Raw genomic sequence first — 23,493 nt, forward strand, 5'->3', positions numbered from 1 at the left:
GGTTAGCCTTCAGACATGTGTCCGACGCCTGTCTGGTTGAAGGCATACGCGGCACTCATCGGTGAAGAGAACGTGATGCCAGTCCTGAGCGGTCCACTCGGCAAGTTGTTGGGCGCATCTGTACCGCGCTGCATGGACGTCGGGAGTGAAGTTGCGCATCATGCAGCCTACTGCACACAGTTTGAGTCGTAACACGGCATCCTGTGGCTGCACGAAAAGCATTTATTCAACAAGGTGGTGTTGCTATCAGGGTTCCTCCGAGCCATAATCCGTAGACATCGGCCGTCCACTGCAGTTGTAGCCTTTGGCGGCCCGAGAGAGACATGTCATTGACAGTTCCCCTCCCTCTGTATCTCCTCCAATGTTAGAACATTATCGCTTTGGTTCACTCCGATACGCCTGCACATTTTCCTTGTTGAGAGCCCTTCCTGGCACAAAGTAACAATGCAGACGCGATCGACCGGCAGTATTCGCTGTCTAGGCATGGTTAAAATGACAGACAACACGAGCCGTGTACCTCCTCCCTGGTGGACTGAACTGATCGGCAGTTGGACCCCTCCGTCTAATAAACGCTGCTGATACATGGTTGTTTACATCATTGGGCAGCTTTCATGACATTTGTGTTCAGTCAAAGGAACTGTGTCTGTGATACAATATCCACAGCTAACGTCTGTCTTTAGTAAATCTGGGAAACCGGGTGATGCAAAACTTTTTTGATATGTGTATGCATTTCACTTTCGTAAACACATCTGGCTGTATTCTGATGGGTCTTAATATTTACTTCACTCTGACCTGTTGATATTGAATTAATGACTTATTGAGTGCCATGGCGCGTTTTGATCTTACATGTGTTGTAACCTCAGTTGCTATCAGTTAAAATCTTTCTTGAGCATGGTGGTACATGTTTGTTAAATACAACTGTTAACTGGAAGATTATTAATAATGTTTGGTAAGATCCACATTTTTCACAAATTGGGAATATTATTAAAATTGTTTTGAAAAGATAAATTGCTATTGCCAGATGGTTTAGTGAGTGCCAGGTACGGCTTTTTGTAAAATTGCAGATTGCTTTTAAATTGTTTACAAGAGATAAATTGTTACTGACAGATAGTTTAGCAAGCGCTAGGCGCATATTTCATTAAATATAGAATTCACTCAAATTCCTATGAACATCTTTTTTTTTTTTTTTTTTGGTGTGGTGACATATTTTTCGTACTTGAAAATTGTTTTCTATGTGATCAGCATTTCATTCAAATATTTCATGCAGGAAGAAATTTGCTTAGTTATTCTCATGCACACAGTGGTTAAACTGAAACAAATAAATCGTCATCATGCAAACGCTGACTGATGCTGAAACTTCCTGGCAGATTAAAACTGTGTGCCGGACCGAGACTCGAACTCGGGACCTCTGCCTTTCGCGAGCAAGTGCTTTACCATCTGAGCTACCCAAGCCCGACTCACGCCCAGTCTTCACAGCTTTACTTCTGTCAGTACCTCGTCTCCTACCTTCCAAACTTCACAGAAGTTCTCCTGCGAACCTTGCAATATTAGCACTCCTGAAAGAAAGGATATTGCGGAGACATGGCTTAGTCACAGCCTGGGGGATGTTTCCAGAATGAGGTTTTTCACGCGCTGATATGAAACTTCCTGGCAGAGTGAAACTGTGTGCCGGACCGAGACACGAACTCGGGACCTTTGCCTTTCGCGAGCAAGTGCTCTACCATCTGAGCTGTGGCTAAGCCATGTCTCCGCAGTATCCTTTCTCTCAGTAGTGCTACTTCGGCAAGGTTCGCAGGAGAGCTTCTGTAAAGTTTGGAAGGTAGGAGACGAGGTACTGGCAGAAGTAAACCTGTGGGGACGGGGCGTGAGTCGTGCTTGGGTAGCTCAGTTGGTAGAGCACTTGCCCGCGAAAGGCAAAGCTCCCGAGTTCGATTCTCGGTCCGGCATACAGTTTTAATCTGCCAGGAAGTTTTATATCAGTGCACACTCCGCTGCAGAGTTAAAATCTCATTCTCTGACTTGTGTTGCAGTTGCTGGGGTAACCCTCCCACTCCACAGCCTTGTGTACTGATCATTGTAGTGCAGGAACAAATTTTCTTAGTTGTTCCTATACACATAGTGATTACACTGATACAAATAAATTGTCATCATGCAAACTCTGACTGATGTTGCTGTTGCTGGGGTGACCCTCCCACTCCACAGCCTCGTTTACTGATCTTTGCGGCCTGTATTTATGACAGTCATTTCTTTCCGGTCAGGAAATTGGTGCTTATTCCGTTAGAGATACTGACTATCCAGCAATTTAGAGCTGTCACTATCCTAAGGCGTGAGAGACACTTCCTCTGGATTCTCCATGGAGGCTTATGTGAAACTGCTAGCCTGCTGCACCCTCCGTTATTGCTGACGTAGCCCTCAGCGTCGTCAAAGCATTCAAATTCAACTGCACAGAAACAGAAAGGTTATCTTGGTTGCGAAAATTATATTCAACAGTCCAAAAACAGACAGAGCTGATAAAATCAGTGGATTCATAAAATTAATAAAAGCTAACTAAACCATACAATACCTTTCGTTGGAATATTTTAGAGTAATACTATAATACTTTCACACATGAGTAGGAATATGTATTGTTTTCTGTAATACCCTGTCGAATTGGCAGGTATAATTCATAATAGCTATCGGTAAGTGTAGAATAACAAAGTCATTTGGCATGAAGACGATACAATAGACTGCAACATCGACTCTGTATTAATTGGGTAATGATTTGGTCAGTGCGTCTGTTTTCAGCTTGTAATACGAGCCATTAGTGTTGATACAAAAGAATGATAGGTGGCCATTCACCTCGATACTAGTCAGGTGACTGTGTAACATTCTATTTTACGCTACTGGTTTGGCCAAGTGTAGCGCAATAGTTATCCATAATAAGGTAAACGTCCGCAGGTCGTGGTCGTGCGGTAGCGTTCTCGCTTCACACACCCGGGTTCCCGGGTTCGATTCCCGGCGGGGTCAGGGATTTTCTCTGTCTCGTGATGACTGGGTGTTGTGTGATGTCCTTAGGTTAGTTAGGTTTAAGTAGTTCTAAGTTCTATGGGACTGATGAGCATAGATATTAAGTCCCATAGTGCTCAGAGCCATTAGAACCATTTATTTTTGACAGCAACAGCAGACGACAGAAACCAACTACTACGCACTACTCTCGTGTGAGTGGGACCTTCGTAGAAGCTACAACCCTGTCTGAAGAAAACATCCTCAGATAGGGACGGAACATTGGGTTTGTCGAATAAATAAATTCGACCACCATTTAATAGCACAGATTTTTGTATTTTTAAACAGTGAAAAATAAGATTCATTATCCCGATTTTAATCATCTAACTGTACTTTTAATAAGCAGTTTTGAAAAAATACTATCATTAAAGGCAACACTTACGTTTAGAACGCTTGTATTGATTGGTACCGTAGTGAATATATTCTTTTTAAAAGATGGTATCGTTTAGGTTTCCGTGGCCACGTTCTGGTGAAACGTCAGAAAAAAGTCCGATGTGGATCCTGCCCACTAGCCCCTTATAGGGTGCCCAGGAATGAATTGAGTTTATTACAGTAACTGACTTGACAATACTTGACTTGCGTACCTGCAATGACGTGTCGCTAGCACTTGGCGACAGGCAAATAATCAACGTCCTTCACAATATACAATTTCCATTCAAGTAAATAATACTATCCACAAGTTACGGCTCGTCTTCTAGTGCGGCTCTCCTAGCGCCCGACTTTTAGTGCGGCCGAGGCTTGCAGGAGCGATGTTTATATTATCTTCGGACAGAGGCCATTCCCGTCGTGGTGCGGTCCTAGTCAGTGTACTATTGTCTGACGTCGTCTCACAGCTTTCTCTGCGTTTACATTCCAAGCCAACGTGCCAGCGCTTGATGTTATGCCAGAACAATCTAAGAAACCGTGTTTGAAGCCAACACCCAATTTGTCGACAAGTGTCACGGAAGCCTTAATATTTTTGTACCTCACACCTAAGGCGATGAGATAAGCAGATTGTACAGCCCCATGACCAAAGATGGAAAGAGAGAGTGCGGTTGATGTCACCTCTCACCTTTCTATTGTGTCGCAGTGATGATCGGATCATATGAAAGTATGCCAAATGTAAGCGCCACAGGCCAAGCACATCGTTTCTATGACAGAATGGAACGAGCTTTTCTTCCTTAGCGAGTACATGCAACATTAAGAAACTTGGAAGACTGGACGACGAACTTTTGAACATTTTTCTGTTCACTAATTAGCAGCATGCATCGAGACGACTGGGACAAGATCCGTAGCATCACTCACAGGAGCATGCAAAATGAACCCGACCGCCGCACCGAGCGATGGAAAGAGAAGTTTACAAGGTGCAGGATGTAGACTGACAAGGCGACTGACGACATGTCACGCACAGTGGTCAAACTCAGTGAATGACAGTTGGCCAAAGGAGAACAGTCTATCTTTCAAAAAGGAAGGAGCTTCGCTGTCATCCTGAGACCTATAGCGTTTCGACAGATACGACATTATAATGCTCTAACAACTTTTAGCAATGTGATTGATAATGCCATAATAGCAGAAATCTAGATGTACCAAAGATAAATATAGTAATACACAGTCAAATAACGGTTTACTCTTTTCAACTTGTCAATTGTTTTTGGATGGTCCACGATGTTTTTCAAAGTAGCCATGTGCTATATTCTGGACTTCAGTGTGAGGCATGACAAGTTTTCCAAAGCACTATATATTGGATATCGCTGCGGGACTTTACAAGATTTTGTTCATGTTATTTGTTTTCGTGCTGTTCCACGATTTGCTTTTACAAAGCAATTATGTGTTATACTTTGTCAGTAAATTGTTGCACTCACAGTATTTGGTTTCATCACTTTCACACATACACATTTATTACATCCTATATTTTTGTTGCTGCTTATTGTCTCGTCATACTTAGTTGATACTTTAGTACCGATACGCTAGAGGAGGATGTAATGGTTCAAATGGCTCTGAGCACTATGTGACTTAACATCGGAGGTCATCAGTCCCCGAGACTTAGAACTACCTAAACCTAACTAACCTAAGAACATCACACACATCCATGGCCGAGGCAGGAATCGAACCTGCGACCGTAGCAGTCCCGTGGTTCCGGCTGAAGCACCTAGAACCGCTTGGTCACCGCGGCCGGCTCGAGGATGTAATATTTTTATCGATGGTATTACTTGATATTTTCACATAGCTTCATCCGTTTCTACACATGTGTTTATAAACCTGTGTTATCTTCAGTGATACAATAGCAGAAAGTGTCCAAATTCTCATGTCTCACAATTTTTGTACGTTATTTAAGTCCTTTCGGGTTTTGTAGTTTCGTTTGGTTCTTGACATGTGCACCAATGCTGAGTGCACCGTATTTTCATAGTTCATATTTTCTTGAACACAACATAGTCATGTACTTAGAAGCACCTGTTCACACAGTCAGGCGGTTGATAGATTGTATGATTTCATATGTATTTGGGTATCTCATTTCTTTTACTTTTGTTATGTGTTGATATCTTATATGAGAAACTTTTTGATGTAAACACTCACGTATTCGAGTTATTTCATTGTATTTGGAATCGGAATCGTATTTCGATTCGTGTGGGTGGATCGATTCGAGCTTCTACTAGGTGACGCTCTTCAGGACTCTGCGCTCGTGGATATTGGTGTTCTCTTCGGCCCTGTGCAAAGTTTTCGAAGATTGGCTTTGGACTTAGGCGCATCTGCGGCGAGTAATAAGATATGAAGAGACCCGCGGCTCACCCCAGCAACGGTTAGCAACGGCTGCAGTTCGGCCCACCTCGACATGTCGGAAATTACCTTGGTGGCAATCATGGTAAGATTGCAATTGTAATGCACATTACCGACATCAGAACTTGCGATTTATTGATGGAAGAGGAGTTTATTTCTGTTTTCTATTTCTTCTCTCTCTCTTTCTAGTTTCTTGTTTTCTTTTTTGTCTTCCAAACTTAATCTACAGGCTTCAAGCATTGGTACACAGGTTTTGTTTCAATTTAATTCTTGTTTCAAAGGGGATTTTTTTTTTCATAATCACTCGTATTTGTTACGCTATTGAGTTAACTAACTGGAGATCACCTGCCCAGTGAAGTTTCTTCCTGATTCTTCGTTTATTCATTGATTTTTCTATACTCTATTCAATTTCATAACCTTCTTTGAGTAAATTGAAATTTTGCAATCACGGTTGAACGCATAATTTGTGCTCTTTGTGAATGGTCACCATCTCAACCGTAACTGTCCAGCTCATGCTGGTGGCGACCGTAACAAATATTCATTTCGTTATCTTCGGTCAATATCAGTTGGTAAATTCATTCTTAAATTGTTTTATAGCGTCGAGATATGTGTCATGAGTAATTTTTACACACTATTTGAATAAATATTATTTTAAAATTGTTGAGGCTTTCGTGGCCACTTGTTGACAAACTGCCTGTTGGCTTCTGTCTTGGGTTCTGTGCCTGACGTTTGTCTGCTGATTTTTCTGACGTTTCGACAGCACGAGTGGCTTGCATTGTCCAAGTCCACTACCAGCAATGGCGGGTGAAGCTTCGTCAGTGCCAGCCACTCGTGCTGGAGAAGCGCCAGGAAAATCATTAAACGTCGGAGCAAGAATTTGTCAATGAAGTTATTCACATTGTAATGCCACATAGTGTCGCTTTGTCTTGCATTGTGCCGTATTCCAAAGATATGCAATGCCTAAAATTCACACGAGTTTCTGTACATTGGCTGTAATTGGAGCACTAGCACTTACTTCGTTATTAAGAGGCATGACAGGATACACATGTAAATTCAGTTTAGTTCTGATGTACTTAAAGTAAGGCAATTAACATGACTTTTCATAAGATTTGTTAGTGAACAATCCGACTGGTCCCGATGGTTGAATCTGCTGCTTTTTGTCAGACTACCACAGGAAATTAATTGCCTTAATTCTTTATTTCGTCGTCCTAAATGTTTAATTCCTGTAAAAACACAATTTACGAATGCAGAATCTGGAACTCGTTTTGATTGAAGACGTTCATGACAAGATAAAAGGTCGCCGTGTGAAGAACGGAATTAATTACTCAGTACTGTACATCTGCATCACATGCGTACAAGTCAAGCAATATAGTTGTATGCATCATTGTGCAACCTCCCCATAGACGCCACCTGTTATGCAAAATGGTAACAGATTCGTGGGCAGCAGTGAGAGTAAGAATCTATTGTAGAAATTTGGTCAACATTACGGAAAAATAAACTACAGTTTCTCTGTCCGAACACGTTTCTGGTCATGCAGCTGCATCCTGTTAAAATTCTCTAAAAATTTGAAGTAACGTAACCCAGGTTCGAAACCTCTTTGAATCCATTAAACACATTGGGGGTCATCAGTTTTCCATCTCACTACACAACGTCGTACCAAGCGTAAGCATAACTTCCAATTTTTGGTTTTGGTGTACTGTCACACATCCGCAAATATATCTCCTTAGCATTTACCTACACATCCAACTTTTCCTATCGTACGACACGTTTCCTTAGTCTGACACTTTAATCGGTTCTTATGGCTACCCTTCCAATCACATAGGATTTTCTTCTCCCATTCTACCCTTCTCACATTCGTCCTACTCATCATGACTCCTTCTTCTGCTGCATAAACCAGATGCTAATTACTCCAATGACATAATCTTGTTCCTTTACGCTGCATGATTTTCCAGCTCAAAGTACTCTTCAACCCAATACCTTACATCTCTTAGCTAACTCTCAAGCCATCCACATTTCCACATGTCCAAGCAGGAGGGTGGTGTGTATAGTGTATTGAACCGGGCACCCTCAGTGGTTCACAATCCCACAACAGGCCACAGCCAATAACCCAGGGTTATTGTGCGGTTCGGCCGCCAGTGGACCTCCCTTCCCCCCTCCCCCATGGCAATGTCTTATACCATACCAGACGAATGTAGCCACAAATGTTTGCGTGGTAGAGTATTTATGGTGTACGTGTATGTGGAGAGAGTGTTTGCACAGTCATCGCCGAAATAGTGTAAATGAGGCGGAATAGGGGGAACCCTCCCGAATTCGCCGAGGCAGATGGGAAACCGCCTTAATAACCACCCAGAGGCTGGCCGGCACACCAGACCTCAACACTAAACCATCGGGTGGATTCGTGCCGCGGACCGGCACGCCTTCCCGCTCGGGAAACAGCGCGTTAGACCGCGCGGCAAGCCGGGTGAGCTCAGCAAGAGGATAATTACACTCTTTCTAGATCTGACCTCATTATTTTGTTACATTTTAACGAATCAACGTATTTTCATCTAATGAATTCATTGGCACCACCAGTACAATCAAGAAAACAGTAAATCATGATCTCACTTGGTTTTCCATAAACATTTATTTTCAATGAATAAGTGCCTGTCGCTTAGTAACGCAGGCACTAGAGATATGGGTTGTCATACGAGAGAATCCTGCTCCAACGGAAAGGACCTCTAGACAATGTGGCAATTAAGGCTAATCGAAACACAAAAATGTTTCGGGATTGTGGTGAGTGAGTGGTATGAGTATCGCTGACTATATTATGTGGTAATTCATGAAAACATAGTAGTAAGTATCTATAGCGAAGATGTAGTGTTATGTACCTTAGTCAGCACTCTACCCTTCAGGTATAGAGAGTGGAGCTCAAAGAGACAGTGCTGCGTAGGCGAGAATGACGGAGTTATCAGTGGACGTAACATATCATTCAATTCCCACACTACTCATGGATCTATGCCTAGTGCACCGCCGACCATACTATCCGCCCTCATGTTACCGACTTAGTCTCAATTAGTGCATGTGGACAAGGTGATTCGTAGAAACAGGGGTACTGAGATGTTGCTTGAAGTCCCACAGACCAGCGAGACAATCATGTGATAATCGTCTGTTACAAGACGGTAACTTGTTAAATGTCAGCAACAATGTGATAATTAACCATAACAAGTCAGACTCAACTTATTATACTGAAAATAGTTTAACTTGCTCATGGAAATTCAGTATTTTAGTTATTCCAAAGATGTATTTTTCCCAGAGCGGAATGTTTCTGCAAGGAATGAAAATGATTATTCTAACTGTGGATAATTTAAAAACATGACAAGAGATACTCAGACAGAAGAAAATGGATACAGCGTTAATAACGGAGAGAAAAGGGAACTATTGGGCTCAAAAGATTTAGGAATACTTCGTAATCTGTTTTGGAGTCCCTCAGTAAACAAGAACATCATCAGGAGTAGCAGTTTTTACAAACAACATGTGTAAAGAGGGGTTATACTCATGGAAGAATGAGAGGATCGTAAGAATTCGATGTAAGGTGGAAAAAGGATCTTTGCAGAAAATTTCTGTGAGTTCTTGGAATAGACATAAAACACCCCAACAAAAATGACTGTGTCATTCTAGAGTTGGTAACAACCCAGCATTATGTGAAATAAAGGAGAGAATGTGTTAAATACGAATAACAAATTACTAAACAACTTGTCATAATTTAATGACTTCCGTATAATGAATATATTTTTTCCGGCTCACCAGAATAATCTTTGCTGAGAGAGGACAACAGTAGAACATAAGACTATTTTTCGGAATTGAATGCAGCCCATTATGGGCTAATGGTCAAACGAGCTGGATTGTGCAACAACAAAGCTTGTTCAAAATGGTTCAAATGGCTCTGAGCACTATGGGACTTAACTGCTAGGGTCATCAGTCCCCTGGAATTTAGAACTACTTAAACGTAACTAACCTAAGGACATCACATACATCCATGCCCGAGGCAGGATTCGAACCTGCGACCGTAGCGATCGCGCGGTTCCAGACTGTAGCGCCTAGAACCGCTCGGCCACTCCGGCCGGCAACAAAGCTTGTCAAAAGTGATTATTAATTTGCTTTACTTTAAGAACAGCACAATTCAACTGAATTTAACATACATAAACAGTCAGGTCTCTTGATAACTGTTAATACACGTTAGCTTCCCAATTACAGCAAAATTACAGAAACCTGAGTGAACTGTGCACACTGTACAACTTTCCAATCTGACGTAATATAAGACAAAGGCACATTATGTGACACAACATTATAAAGAATATCTTTAACAGAAAACACGTTCAAAAAAGTACCTACCAGTACATGAACAAATAACGCCCCTAGTGCTTTTAATGAATAATGTTTTCATAACTGCTTGTTAAAAGAACAGTTAGATGATCAAAAATCGAGCTATCGAATTTACTTTTCATGCTTCCAAAAATATATGAAAAAGGTCTGTGTTATTGCAAGGAGATCGAATGAATTTCTTAGACAAATCCAACTTTCTGTCCTCATCTGAGGACGACTTCTTCAGACGGTGTTGAAGTTTCTATGAAGCTACGATTCATCCCCTGGCCCGATTAAGAGGTCAAATAAAATTTCGTTTCTTCATGATCCCTCGATGAGGTGCGATGTCACATAATTTCAAAACTCGAGTGCAATGCATTGACGTTGTTTGCTATCACCTGTTATTACTATTCGTTAGCCGATGCATCGTAGCCTCTAATCTCTACGTAGCACAGACTTGTGTATGTCTATTCTGAAGAAGACTGATTATTTTGTATGTCGCCCTTTGCTTGCGACACAGCTATCACATCTAAGTATTTGCACTTGTCTTGTTGTAATAAAACTCATTAATGCGACTTGTTTGATAGTCTGGCGAACCGAGTATGCATGTTTCCTAGACACAACAGTGAAAAACTTAAATTAATCGATTAAACAATGCAGGATCAACTGTAAAGACAATCGGACAAGAATAGAAGACGACAGAATACCAAAAGTAATGATGAATTATTACCCAGTGAGCAGGGGATTATTGGAAAGAGCGGTGATAAGGTGGCAAGATCAGTAATTTCAACCAAGAGCCCGTAACAGGTAAATGCCTAAGACATGCAGAAAGAGGAAGGACATGTCATAAGTCAGTCTTACGCCCGCCACGTGATCCAAAGATTGGATAGTGTCTTCACCAATGAATAACAGCTGAGTTATGTAACTGCTGTAGCAAAACTTCTTCAATTCACTCATTTCGTTTGGGTGCCAAATTTAGTTACTTCCTATTTAATCTTTTGGGTTTCATCAAAAATTCTTTCATTTTTTCGCTATGTCTCTTTCTCTTCAAGTTATTTCGCAAATGTCCATTCTTTCCAAGCAGTTCTTAGTTATTTCCCAAGACACTTGGCTGGTGCAGCCTACCTAAGTTTCTCTCTCTCAAAACTGGCCATACTATAAAATTTCACATTTTACACCTATAACCGCATTTAGCATCCGACTACTTTCGTTATTGACTGTAGCCTACATATTCATCTTCACAGATTCAGCAACTGCGTTAAATAAGGCAATCCTGATTTATTGTTCCGTATCAGTTGCACATTTTTAATTAGGTTACAAGTTTCTATCACTCTGGATCATACAGTATGTACTCTGATACGTGGTTCTGAATAGACAAGACGGGCTACTGACGCAACTACTCAAAGCTGAAGATGATCCTGAGCAATCGAAACGTCTAACATAACTATAAATGTGCAACGGAGACAGAACAATAAATGAATATTTTCATACACTCAACCTATTGCTGTTATCATTATTATTACAATTACGACTTTGGCAGTTACTGTTATAATTATTATTATAAGCTGCAGCGATTCTGTTTGTAGCACTACTAGTATTATCCCTCCTAATATTTAATTATCTGAGGTATTTACACAGTCAGTACACGGCTTCTAATCACTTTTCAATCGATTTTCATTTATATTAATACCATTTAGTTAGTAGTCATCATATGGTGAAGAGATGCTGGGGCTGGACTTTAGTTAAATAGTTTTAATTCGACGTGGTACCACGGTACTATAGGTTTTAATTTTAATGTTGACTGTGCCTTATTCTGGCATGTTATAGAAATTTTATGCTTCTGAAGAAGGCTAGATTAATTTAGCTGAAACCTGGTAAAGACCAGAAAATTTGCACAACTGAGGCTGACTCTTCAAAATATTAATTTTTTTTCTAGTTTTCACAGAATCCACCCTTTACATCCATATTTCAAACTCTTGCTAACAATTTTTTAATACATTTCTTTCTCGTTCTGAGTTAAGGTGGTTGTTCATTAACAAACTGCTCTCACTTCTGAAAGGTTGTTTAGCCACTGCAGTGGGTTTATGGTTCCACACCTTACTCGGTAAAAAAAAGAACCCTTACAGGATTACTTTATTGTCCGTCTGTCTGTCTGCCAGTCTGTTCGACCAATAAAGACCACTTTTCTCCGGAATGGATTGACGTATCAAGTATAAATGTATGTCACAAACTAAGACGTACAGTCCCGTGGCGGTGTAAGCAACTGAAGATCCTACATCGATGCAGTCAAACGATGCGGCCACTTACGTCCATACTTTGACACTCGCAAACCCACTTATTGAAACCTACAGGATACTGAACTTGGTCTAGAATCTTTAAATTAGGCAAGAAGCAGGGTTTTACAGTACAAGTGAACGGAAAAATTCTAAAATTGGGTTAGATAGAGCAGCAATCAGTCGTGGAATTAAGTTCCTTTAATATGACATTTATAGTCACAACGCAGATCAGATTTCGACCTGTGTCAGGTGGACTATAAATGTCATATTAAAGCAACTTAATTCCACGACTGATTGCTGCTCTATCTAACCCAATATAACCACCGTCGTTGCGTGCACCCACCCCATGGAGGGCAACTTGATGAATTCTAAAATTGTTAATTTGAAAAACATATTAATTTTGTTATTTGTTATCTGAAGTCGAATTTTAAATTAAAATATTCTGGAAAGATTTGGAAGCCTTGGGATCGATATCTTTCCAGTATCAATGACAATAACAAGATAAGGTGGGTGAACAGATGAACTGTTTATCCACATAATTTTGTATGAAAACCTTAGTGTGCGATACTTAAACCTGGCTGTTTTTTAACGTACATTGTATTCTTGTTGTCACTGTTACCTCTTAGGAAAATAAATAAACACATGGCAGCACGGCAACATTTGTGGAGTGTATGTTATGCACAATAATCACGGGAAAAGCGAACTACATGAGTGTTCGCTCCCGTTGTCTGTTTGTAAACGTGCTCGCCTTACTTGTCACAGCGCTGTGCGCCACTTTGCATATCCACTTGTCCCCAGGGCGCGCAGCTGACGCTGGGACTGGGGGTGAGGGATATCCCGTTTCGGCCCGAAGAGACAGCTGCCCAGCTGCCTGCCGAGGCGCGCCTCGCACCTGACGCCCCCTCTCCCCTCTCTCCACCCCCCACAGCGTTGCCGGTCCAGTGGCCATGGGCACGCCGGCCACGTGCGAAACGTGAGCGGCGGCCTAATGTGGCGCAAACAAGCTAATATCCCGGGTAATGGCCGCCCGTGTCATTACGGAACGATACTCGACCGCCCCAAACGACTGCGCCCTGCCGTGGCCCGATAAATCCAACGCGCCACAACGCTCTGCGCTTCCAACACTTGCAGCCATGACCTTCAGCGTCCTCTGTCCTTTCAAGAACAGAATTGCCCTTAACTCCGAGGCATCGTTAAGGAAAGTTTACCGTATATATCTACCGCACCGTCGTATCGTTTTGCAGACCAACGTTTCATCCATACTATATTCTTATTGGTCTGCTGTGCATTATAAGCCTCTTAAGGACATTGTATAACAATTAGGGCACGGATTTTAATTACCTAAAAAACAGTGAAATATGCAAGCATTTATGACTTAAAACGTACATAAATATTACCTTAAAATTAAAATATGACCTAATAGAAATTTGTTTAAAGCATTCTTGTTTGCTTATTTAATTTTTTATTCACCATGAAGTTATACAAAATTCACTTCTCAAAATATTGTAAGTATAGTTCTTTCTTTCTGTAGGGTTTGTGGCTAATTTGCACATATTTTTGAATGTCTCAATGTTTTATTTTTTAAACACAACATCATATGTCGAAACAGTAAAACAATGTTTTTATTTCTGCATAGTATTTAAAGCATTTCACATTATTTAATAACATATGTCATTCTTCAGTATCTGCAAGGTTGCACTGGACCACAAAGTGCATTTTCAGGTTTTCCATTGTGAAATATCCAAGGTTGTCGGTGTTGATTGTTTTGTACCCGGAAAAGCTCTTCTCCACTTCACAAGACGGTAACGGAGCGTATTTGAAGGCAGCTGGGTCACTAGAGTTCACCCTTGTTTCAGTATCTTCAGGTGTTGCGGCATTCCCTGAAAGACTGTCACTAATTTTGGACAGTGTAGAATATCCAGGATTCCGACAGAGAACACTTTGGAATTTGGTTTTCACTTTGTCAGCCACATGACCACGAGCTCGACCCAACTAACTCTGCAGATGTTGCACAGTACTCAGGGTCTCACATAGCTGAGTGCCAACAGCTTCCAGTCGTTTGATGGCTTTCGATATGACTGAAAAATTGGCGTTGACGTTTCGAGACAATGTATCTGTAAAAACTTTTTTCACAATTTTGGTAGAACTTGGTTCATCGCTGTCAAGCTCACAGAAGATTGTCTTTATTTGGGTGTAGTTGGTGCAGTAATACTCAGCAGTATTAAGCCAAGAACCCCATCGTGTAAGAACAGATTTAGGTGGGAGGGGCATTGAAGGTGCTTGTTCCTTGAATTTCTGCACCCGTAGCGGAGCCTTCACATTCATTTTCTTGCCACAGGGAATTTATTTGTCCACGTCAGGGTAATTTGATCGCACCTTTTCGGCAACTCCGTGCAACGCATGTGCAAGGCAAGTGGCGTACACCACACTGTGGTACAGAATCTGAAGCCCTTTGGCTGCTTTAGCCATATATGGAGCACCATCTGTTACAAGCAGCAATACTCTGTCTCTTTTCACACCATCCAGCCACAGTAGCTTCAGAGAGTTGTTAAACAAAGTAGTAATCGTCGAATTGTTAACTCTATCGAGAGCTTCACAAGTTAGTAAGAACATATCACCTTTTAGAACACCAATAACCACATCTGCAATATACCGCCACTAATATCCGTAGTTTCATCTATCGACAGCCAGATCTTTTGTTCAGCAATAGTAATTCGTATTCTGTTAAGCACATCATTGTAGCATAAGGATAAATAGTTCTATCTCAGTGTAGATTCATCTAGAACTGGATGTGTTGTGTACTTCTCCAAGAACCGTCTGAAGCGTGGATTCTTCAGCTTTTCCAATGGTATGTTGCAGGACACCATCATCTCACACAAATCCTTGCAGAATGATAGCACAGTTGACGACTGACTTGTCTGTTCAAGCAACAGCGTTTGCCTGCTGTTATTTTCAGCACGTCGTTTCACACAGCTGCTGCGTTTAGCGGTATTACAGTGTTGTTGCACATTAAAGCACTTTTCTGCACAAACTTTAACTTCACACAGTTTACAAAATATAATTTTCCCACCAGTACTAAAGAATTTCTCTCCAAATTCTCGAACATATCCTCGCAACTTCACGCTGTCGGAGCACTTTGCTTTATAGGCATGTTGAACAAGGAAAAGGCTGTATTCGAACTGGTTACTGGCAACACCTGTGCGACTGCGATGATTATTACGGCACAAGCCGCCTTTGTTGGCTCTGAGAGCGGATTGTCGACTCTACGCAACAATGTTTTATGTTCGCGAAACGACTGTTGTGGTACACCTATTTTCTGCTACAGTCCTGAGAAATAAAGCTGTGTACTAATTTATTTGTTTATCTTTCATAGTAGCACGTTAAATATTGTCTCGTAAGTAACATATTCATTTTCTTATTCGTGTTCCCGTAAGATAAGAGAAAAACGGCATATGTATTTTTGGTAAAAGTTGACGGAAATACGACCTATTAGATTAATAGTTAACCGCAGTATGACCTATTACTAAAATTTTTTGAAATATGACTTTATACGCACAATCAAAATACTTTTTCGACATTAAAATGCCTAGATTTGTGTATAAATTGTTATAAAATTCACCCTATAGTTCAGAAAAACATATGACTTGTCATCAAAATCCGGGACCTAATAACAACACACTGAAAAAGCACATACGGATGGCGGTAGTATCGCGTACACAAGGTATAAAAGGGCAGTACATCGCTGGAGCTCTCATTTATACTCAGGTGAGTAGCGTGAAAAAGTTTCGGACGCGATTATAGGGCCACAACGGGAACTGACGAACTTTCAACGCGGAAATGTACTTGGAGCAAGACGTTTAGGACATCCCATGTCGGAAATTGTTAGGAAATCCTGTATTCCGAGATCCACAGTGTGACAACTGTGAAGAGAATACTAAATTTCAGGTATTATCTCTTCTCACCACAGACAAAACGCAGTGGCCGCCGTCCTTCACTTGAGCCGGCCGGTTGGCCGAGAGGTTCTAGGCGCTACAGTCTGGAACCGCGCGACCTCTACTGTCGCAGGTTCGAATCCTGCCTGGGGCATGGATGTGTGTGATGTACTTAGGTTAGTTAGTTTTAAGTAGTTCTAAGTTCAGAGCCATTTGAACCATTTTGAACCTTCACTTGACGGCCGAGAGCAGCGGCGTATGGTTAGAGCTGTCAGCGCTAACAGACAGGCAAGAATTCGTGAAATAACCACACAAAGCGAAGTGGGACATACGATGAAACGTATCCTTTAGGACAGAGCGTTGACATCTGGCTTTAATGAGCAATCGCAGCAGACGACCGACGTGAGCGCCTTTTCTAAGAATACGACGCCAACTGTAGCGCCTCTCCTGGACTCTAGACGACTGGAAAACCGTGGCGTGGTCAGATGAGGTCCGACTTCAGTTGGTAAGAGCTGATGGTAGGGCTCGAGTGTAGCGCAGAGTCCACGACGCCATGGACTCAAGTTGCCAAAAAGGCACTGTGCAAGCTGGTTGAAGCTCCATAATGGTGTGATCTGTGTTTCCATACAATGAAGTGGGGTGTCTGGTGCAACTACACCGATCACTGACTGGAAACTGATACCGGCTACCTGGGGACTGTTTGCACCCGCTCATGCATTGCATGTTTCTACTGGCTTTCTTATGGATGAAAATGCGCCAAGTCATTGTACCATAATTTTTCGCGATGGTTTAAAGAACATTCTGATCAGTTCGAGGGAGTGCACTGCTACCCAGATCGTCCGACATGAGTTCTATCGAAAATATATGGAAATTAATCGAGATCTCAGTTTGTGGGCAAACACCTGCACCGGCAACACTTCCGGAATTCTGGACAGCTACAGCGGCAGCATAGCTCAGTATTTCTGCAGGGGACTTCCAACTACTTGTTGAGTCCATGCCACATCGAGCTTCTACACAATACTGGGAAAAAGCACGTCCGACTCGAAATTAGGAGGTATCCCGTGACTTACGTCACCTCAGTGCAACTAAAGGTACGCTGCTACGTTCGATCTACATCTACATCTACATCTACATTTATACTCCGCAAGCCACCCAAAGGTGTGTGGCGGAGGGCACTTTACGTGCCACTGTCATTACCTCCCTTTCCTGTTCCAGTCGCGTATGGTTCGCGGGAAGAACGACTGTCTGAAAGCCTCCGTGCGCGCTCTAATCTCTCTAATTTTACATTCGTGATCCCCTCGGGAGGTATAAGTAGGGGGAAACAATATATTCGATACCTCATCCAGAAACGCACCCTCTCGAAACCTGGCGAGCAAGCTACACCGCGATGCAAGGCGCCTCTCTTGCAGAGTCTGCCACTTGAGTTCATTAAACATCTCCGTAACGCTATCACGGTTACCAAATAACGCTGTGACGAAACGCGCCGCTCTTCTTTGGATCTTTTCTATCTCCTCCGTCAACCCGATCTGGTACGGATCTCACACTGATGAGCAATACTCAAGTATAGGTCGAACGAGTGTTTTGTAAGCCACCTCCTTTGTTGATGGACTACATTTTCTAAGCACTCTCCCAATGAATCTCAACCTGGTACCCGCCTTACCAACAATTAATTTTATATGATCATTCCACTTCAAATCGTTCCGCACGCATACTCCCAGATATTTTACAGAAGTAACTGCTACCAGTGTTTGTTCCGCTATCATATAATCATACAATAAAGGATCCTTCTTTCTATGTATTGGCAATACATTACATTTGTCTATGTTAAGGGACAGTTGCCACTCACTGCACCAAGTGCCTATCCGCTGCAGATCTTCCTGCATTTCGCTACAATTTTCTAATGCTGCAACTTCTCTGTATACTACAGCATCATCCGCGAAAAGCCGCATGTAACTTCCGACACTATCTACTAGGTCATTTATATATATTGTGAAAAGCAATGGTCCCATAACACTCCCCTGTGGCACGCCAGAGGTTACTTTAACGTCTGTAGACGTTTCTCCATTGATAACAACATGCTGTGTTCTGTTTGCTAAAAACTCTTCAATCCAGCCACACAGCTGGCCTGATATTCCGTAGGCTCTTACTTTGTTTATCAGGCGACAGTGCGGAACTGTATCGAACGCCTTCCGGAAGTCAAGAAAAATAGCATCTACCTGGGAGCCTGTATCTAATATTTTCTGGGTCTCATGAACAAATAACGCGAGTTGGGTCTCACACGATCGCTGTTTCCGGAATCCATGTTGATTCCTACATAGCAGATTCTGGGTTTCCAAAAACGACATGATACTCGAGCAAAAAACATGTTCTAAAATTCTACAACAGATCGACGTCAGAGATATAGGTCTATAGTTTTGCGCATCTGCTCGACGACCCTTCTTGAAGACTGGGACTACCTGTGCTCTTTTCCAATCATTTGGAACCCTCCGTTCCTCTAGAGACTTGCGGTACACGGCTGTTAGAAGGGGGGCAAGTTCTTTCGCGTACTCTGTGTAGAGTCGAATTGGTATCCCGTCAGGTCCAGTGGACTTTCCTCTGTTGAGTGATTCCAGTTGCTTTTCTATTCCTTGGACACTTATTTCGATGTCAGCCATTTTTTCGTTTGTGCGAGAGTTTAGAGAAGGAACTGCAGTGCGGTCTTCCTCTGTGAAACAGCTTTGGAAAAAGGTGTTTAGTATTTCAGCTTTACGCGTGTCATCCTCTGTTTCAATGCCATCATCATCCCGGAGTGTCTGGATATGCTGTTTCGAGCCACTTACTGATTTAACGTAAGACCAGAACTTCCTAGGATTTTCTGTCAAGTCGGTACATAGAATTTTACTTTCGAATTCACTGAACGCTTCTCGCATAGCCCTCCTTACGCTAACTTTGACATCGCTTAGCTTCTGTTTGTCTGAGAGGGTTTGGCTGCGTTTAAACTTGGAGTGAAGCTCTCTTTGCTTTCGCAGTAGTTTCCTAACTTCGTTGTTGTACCACGGTGGGTTTTTCCCGTCCCTCACAGTTTTACTCGGCACGTGCCTGTCTAAAACGCATTTTACGATTGCCTTGAACTTTTTCCATAAACACTCAACATTGTCAGTGTCGGAACAGAAATTTTCGTTTTGATCTGTTAGGTAGTCTGAAATCTGCCTTCTATTACTCTTGCTAAACAGATAAACCTTCCTCCCTTTTTTTATATTCCTATTAACTTCCATATTCAGGGATGCTGCAAAGGCCTTATGATCACTGTTTCCCTATTCTGCACTTACAGAGTCGAAAAGTTCGGGTCTGTTTGTTATCAGTAGGTCCAAGATGTTATCTCCACGAGTCGGTTCTCTGTTTAATTGCTCGAGGTAATTTTCGGATAGTGCACTCAGTATAATGTCACTCGATGCTCTGTCCCTACCACCCGTCCTAAACATCTGAGTGTCCCAGTCTATATCTGGTAAATTGAAATCTCCACCTAAGACTATAACATGCTGACGAAATTTATGTGAAATGTATTCCAAATTTTCTCTCAGTTGTTCTGCCACTAACGCTGCTGAGTCGGGAGGTCGGTAAAAGGAGCCAATTATTAACCTAGCTCGGTTGTTGAGTGTAACCTCCACCCATAATAATTCACAGGAACTATCCACATCTACTTCACTACAGGATAAACTACTACTAACAGCGACGAACACTCCACCACCGGTTGCATGCAATCTATCCTTCCTAAACACCGTCTGTACCTTTGTAAAAATGTCGGCAGAATTTATCTCTGGCTTAAGCCGGCTTTCTGTACCTATAACGATTTCAGCTTCGGTGCTTTCTATCAGCGCTTGAAGTTCCGGTACTTTACCAACGCAGCTTCGACAGTTGACAATTACAATACCGATTGCTGCTTGGTCCCCGCATGTCCTGACTTTGGCCCGCACCCGTTGAGGCTGTTGCCCTTTCTGTACTTGCCCAAGGCCATCTAACCTAAAAAACCGCCCAGCCCACGCCACACAACCCCTGCTACCCGTGTAGCCGCTTGTTGCGTGTAGTGGACTCCTGACCTATCCAGCGGAACCCGAAACCCCACCACCCTATGGCGCAAGTCGAGGAATCTGCAGCCCACATGGTCCCAGAACCGTCTCAGCCTCTCATTCAGACCCTCCACTCGGCTCTGTACCAAAGGTCCGCAGTCAGTCCCGTCGACGATGCTGCAGATGGTGAGCTCTGCTTTCATCCCGCTAGCGAGACTGGCAGTCTTCACCAAATCAGATAGCCGCCGGAAGCCAGAGAGGATTTCCTCCGATCCATAGCGACACACATCATTGGTGCCGACATGAGCGACCACCTGCAGATGGGTGCACCCTGTACCCTTCATGGCATCCGGAAGGACCCTTTCCACATCTGGAATGACTCCCCCCGGTATGCACACGGAGTGCACATTGATTTTCTTCCCCTCTCTTGCTGCCATTTCCCTAAGGGGCCCTATTACGCGCCTGACGTTGGAGCTCCCAACTACCAGTAAGCCCACCCTCTGCGACCGCCCGGATCTTGCAGACTGAGGGGCAACCTCTGGAACAGTACTCCTATTTTGGTTGAATTGCTATCATCAGTTTATTTGTAACTAATGGTACATAACTATGGTACATCAGTTTCAAATTTATATGCAGTTATTAAATAGATTTCATTTCCATAGATTTTTACACACGTCTAACTTTTTTTTGACATCGATGTGATATCGATGGTTTTGTCACTGACTATTTGCTTCTTAGTTAAGTACCTTTGGCGCGATTGCTACGGTCGCAGGTTCGAATCCTGCCTCGGGCATGGATGTGTGTGATGTCCTTAGGTTAGTTAGGTTTAAGTAGTTCTAAGTTCTAGGGGACTGATGACCTAAGATGTTAAGTCCCATAGTGCTCAGAGCCATTAAGTACCTTTGAGGTCAGTGGAGTAACAATGATTGGTCATCACCTTACCAGACTTATTACTTTATGTAGTTGTCAGATTAGCCCTATAATCTTCATATCAGTATTTTCGTGACAGCTATTTGGCAGATAATCCAGCGATATTGTATGGTTACAGACAACTCAGCTCATCGTTGGTGATGTGTGGATGTAGCTACCGTTACACTTCTTCTCTGTATTATATTATAGCTATACATTTTCTTTTTTATTACTGTACTTGTTTTTAACTTTTGGTATTATTTACTATTTTTAGTCATATTTTCTTAGTTACAACATGAATTACTTATTACTTGCCTGTCGAGATGACGTCTATTGAAAATTACCTACAAAATTACAAATAATGTACTTAAATTATGTATCATTACTTACAGATAACCTAATGAAGACGATTCAGCCGAAATTAGCCTACTGTAAACATAAAATCAATCAAACTTATATTGTACTTGGAATTACAATTATACAATGTATCATGCATTATTGTTTGTGACTTTTGTCAGGGTGGTTTTAGGTTCTTATTCGCGATGACGACTGCATCATAATCCTTTGCTTTCCCGGAGGAATTGCGGTATGAGCTGAAAATAAAGCGGGAAACCAATCTTTTTTTCATTGTTTAAAATTTAATACCGAGAGGTTTTAAAAATATAAGAATGTTACCAGTGGAATGTACGGCGTCAATTGCTGCCGCTGTATTCTCAGATTCAGTTTCAATTTGAGAATAAAAGATTCTGCACGAGACAAGCCCGAAGTCACACTTCATGCCGATTTTCTTGTACAAAGCTTTATCTCAATATATTCACCTTTAAAATTTATATAATTTGGTATATACTCAAATTAGTCATTTTTCCACTCTGATCGTGGTACCTCAATAATAATTTTGAAAGGATTCAGCATCATCTTTACAGAATGAAAATCACTGCGTACTCATATTTTCGTTTGAATCAAGGGAAAACAAAAAGTCGTTGGGTGATGAATGCGATGAATACGGATAATAATGTGACGTTAGTTCGATGTCTTTCTCTCTTAAATAACCGATTATTGTTTAACGTAAGTTCACACAAATGACACTGACATGATATAGAATAACGTGACGTTTCTCGCAGATTCAACGATGGGTTGGGGCAAACACATTATTGTGTACCAACCAGTATTACCTGTTCCTCGCTCTTTTAAGGTAATGGTCGTGAAGTGTTCCGTATAACCAGACAAACGCAACTGTCCTGGAAACCCCTATATTATATTAATATATCTAATCGTTTATGGATGCTTTGTACACTGAGGAGCCAAAGAAACTGGCACACCTGCCTGTACCGTATAGGACCCCCGCAAGCATGCCGAAGTGCCGCAACACGACACGGCATGGAACTGACTAACGTCTGAAGTAGTACTGGAGGGAATTGATACCACAACGTCTGAAGTACTGCTGGAGGGAATTGATATCATACTCCGTAAGAGTACGGAGGGGATGGAGATCTCTTCTGAATAGCATCTTGCGAGGCATTACAGATGTGCTCAATAATTTTCATGTCTGGGGAGTTTGGTGGCCACCGGAAGTGTTTAAATCCAGAAGAGTGTTCCTGGAGCTACTCCGTAGCAGTTCTGGACGTGTGGTGTGTCGCATTCTCGTGCTGGAATTGCTCAAGACCTAAGGAATGCACAATGCACATGAATGGATACAGGTGATCAGATTGTATCTTACGTACGTTTCACCTGTCAGAGTCGTATTTAGACGTACCAGAGGTCCGATATCATTCCAATTGCACACGCCCCACACCATTACTGAATATCCACCACCTTGAACAGTCCCTTGCTCATAGGTTCGTGGATTCATGAGGTTGTCTCCATACCCGTTCACGTCCATCCTCTCGATACAATTTGAAAGGAGAGTCGTCCGACCAGGCAATGTGTTTCCCGTCATCAGGAGTCCTATGTCGGTTTTGACCGGCCCAGGCCACCGGGCTTTACGCTTTTTGTCGTGCAGTCATCAAGAGCACGCGAGTTGGCCTTCGGCTCCGAAAGCCCATATCGATGATGCTTCGTTGAATGGTTCGCACGCTGACACTTGCCGTTGAAGGCCCAGCTCGGAAATCTTCAGCAATTTACGGAAGGATGGCACTTCTGTCCCGTTGAACAATTCTGTTCAGTCGTCGTTGGTCCAGTTCTCCCAGCATCTTC

The sequence above is a fragment of the Schistocerca nitens genome, chromosome 7 (assembly GCF_023898315.1).
Source record: "Schistocerca nitens isolate TAMUIC-IGC-003100 chromosome 7, iqSchNite1.1, whole genome shotgun sequence".
NCBI lineage: Eukaryota > Metazoa > Arthropoda > Insecta > Orthoptera > Acrididae > Schistocerca > Schistocerca nitens.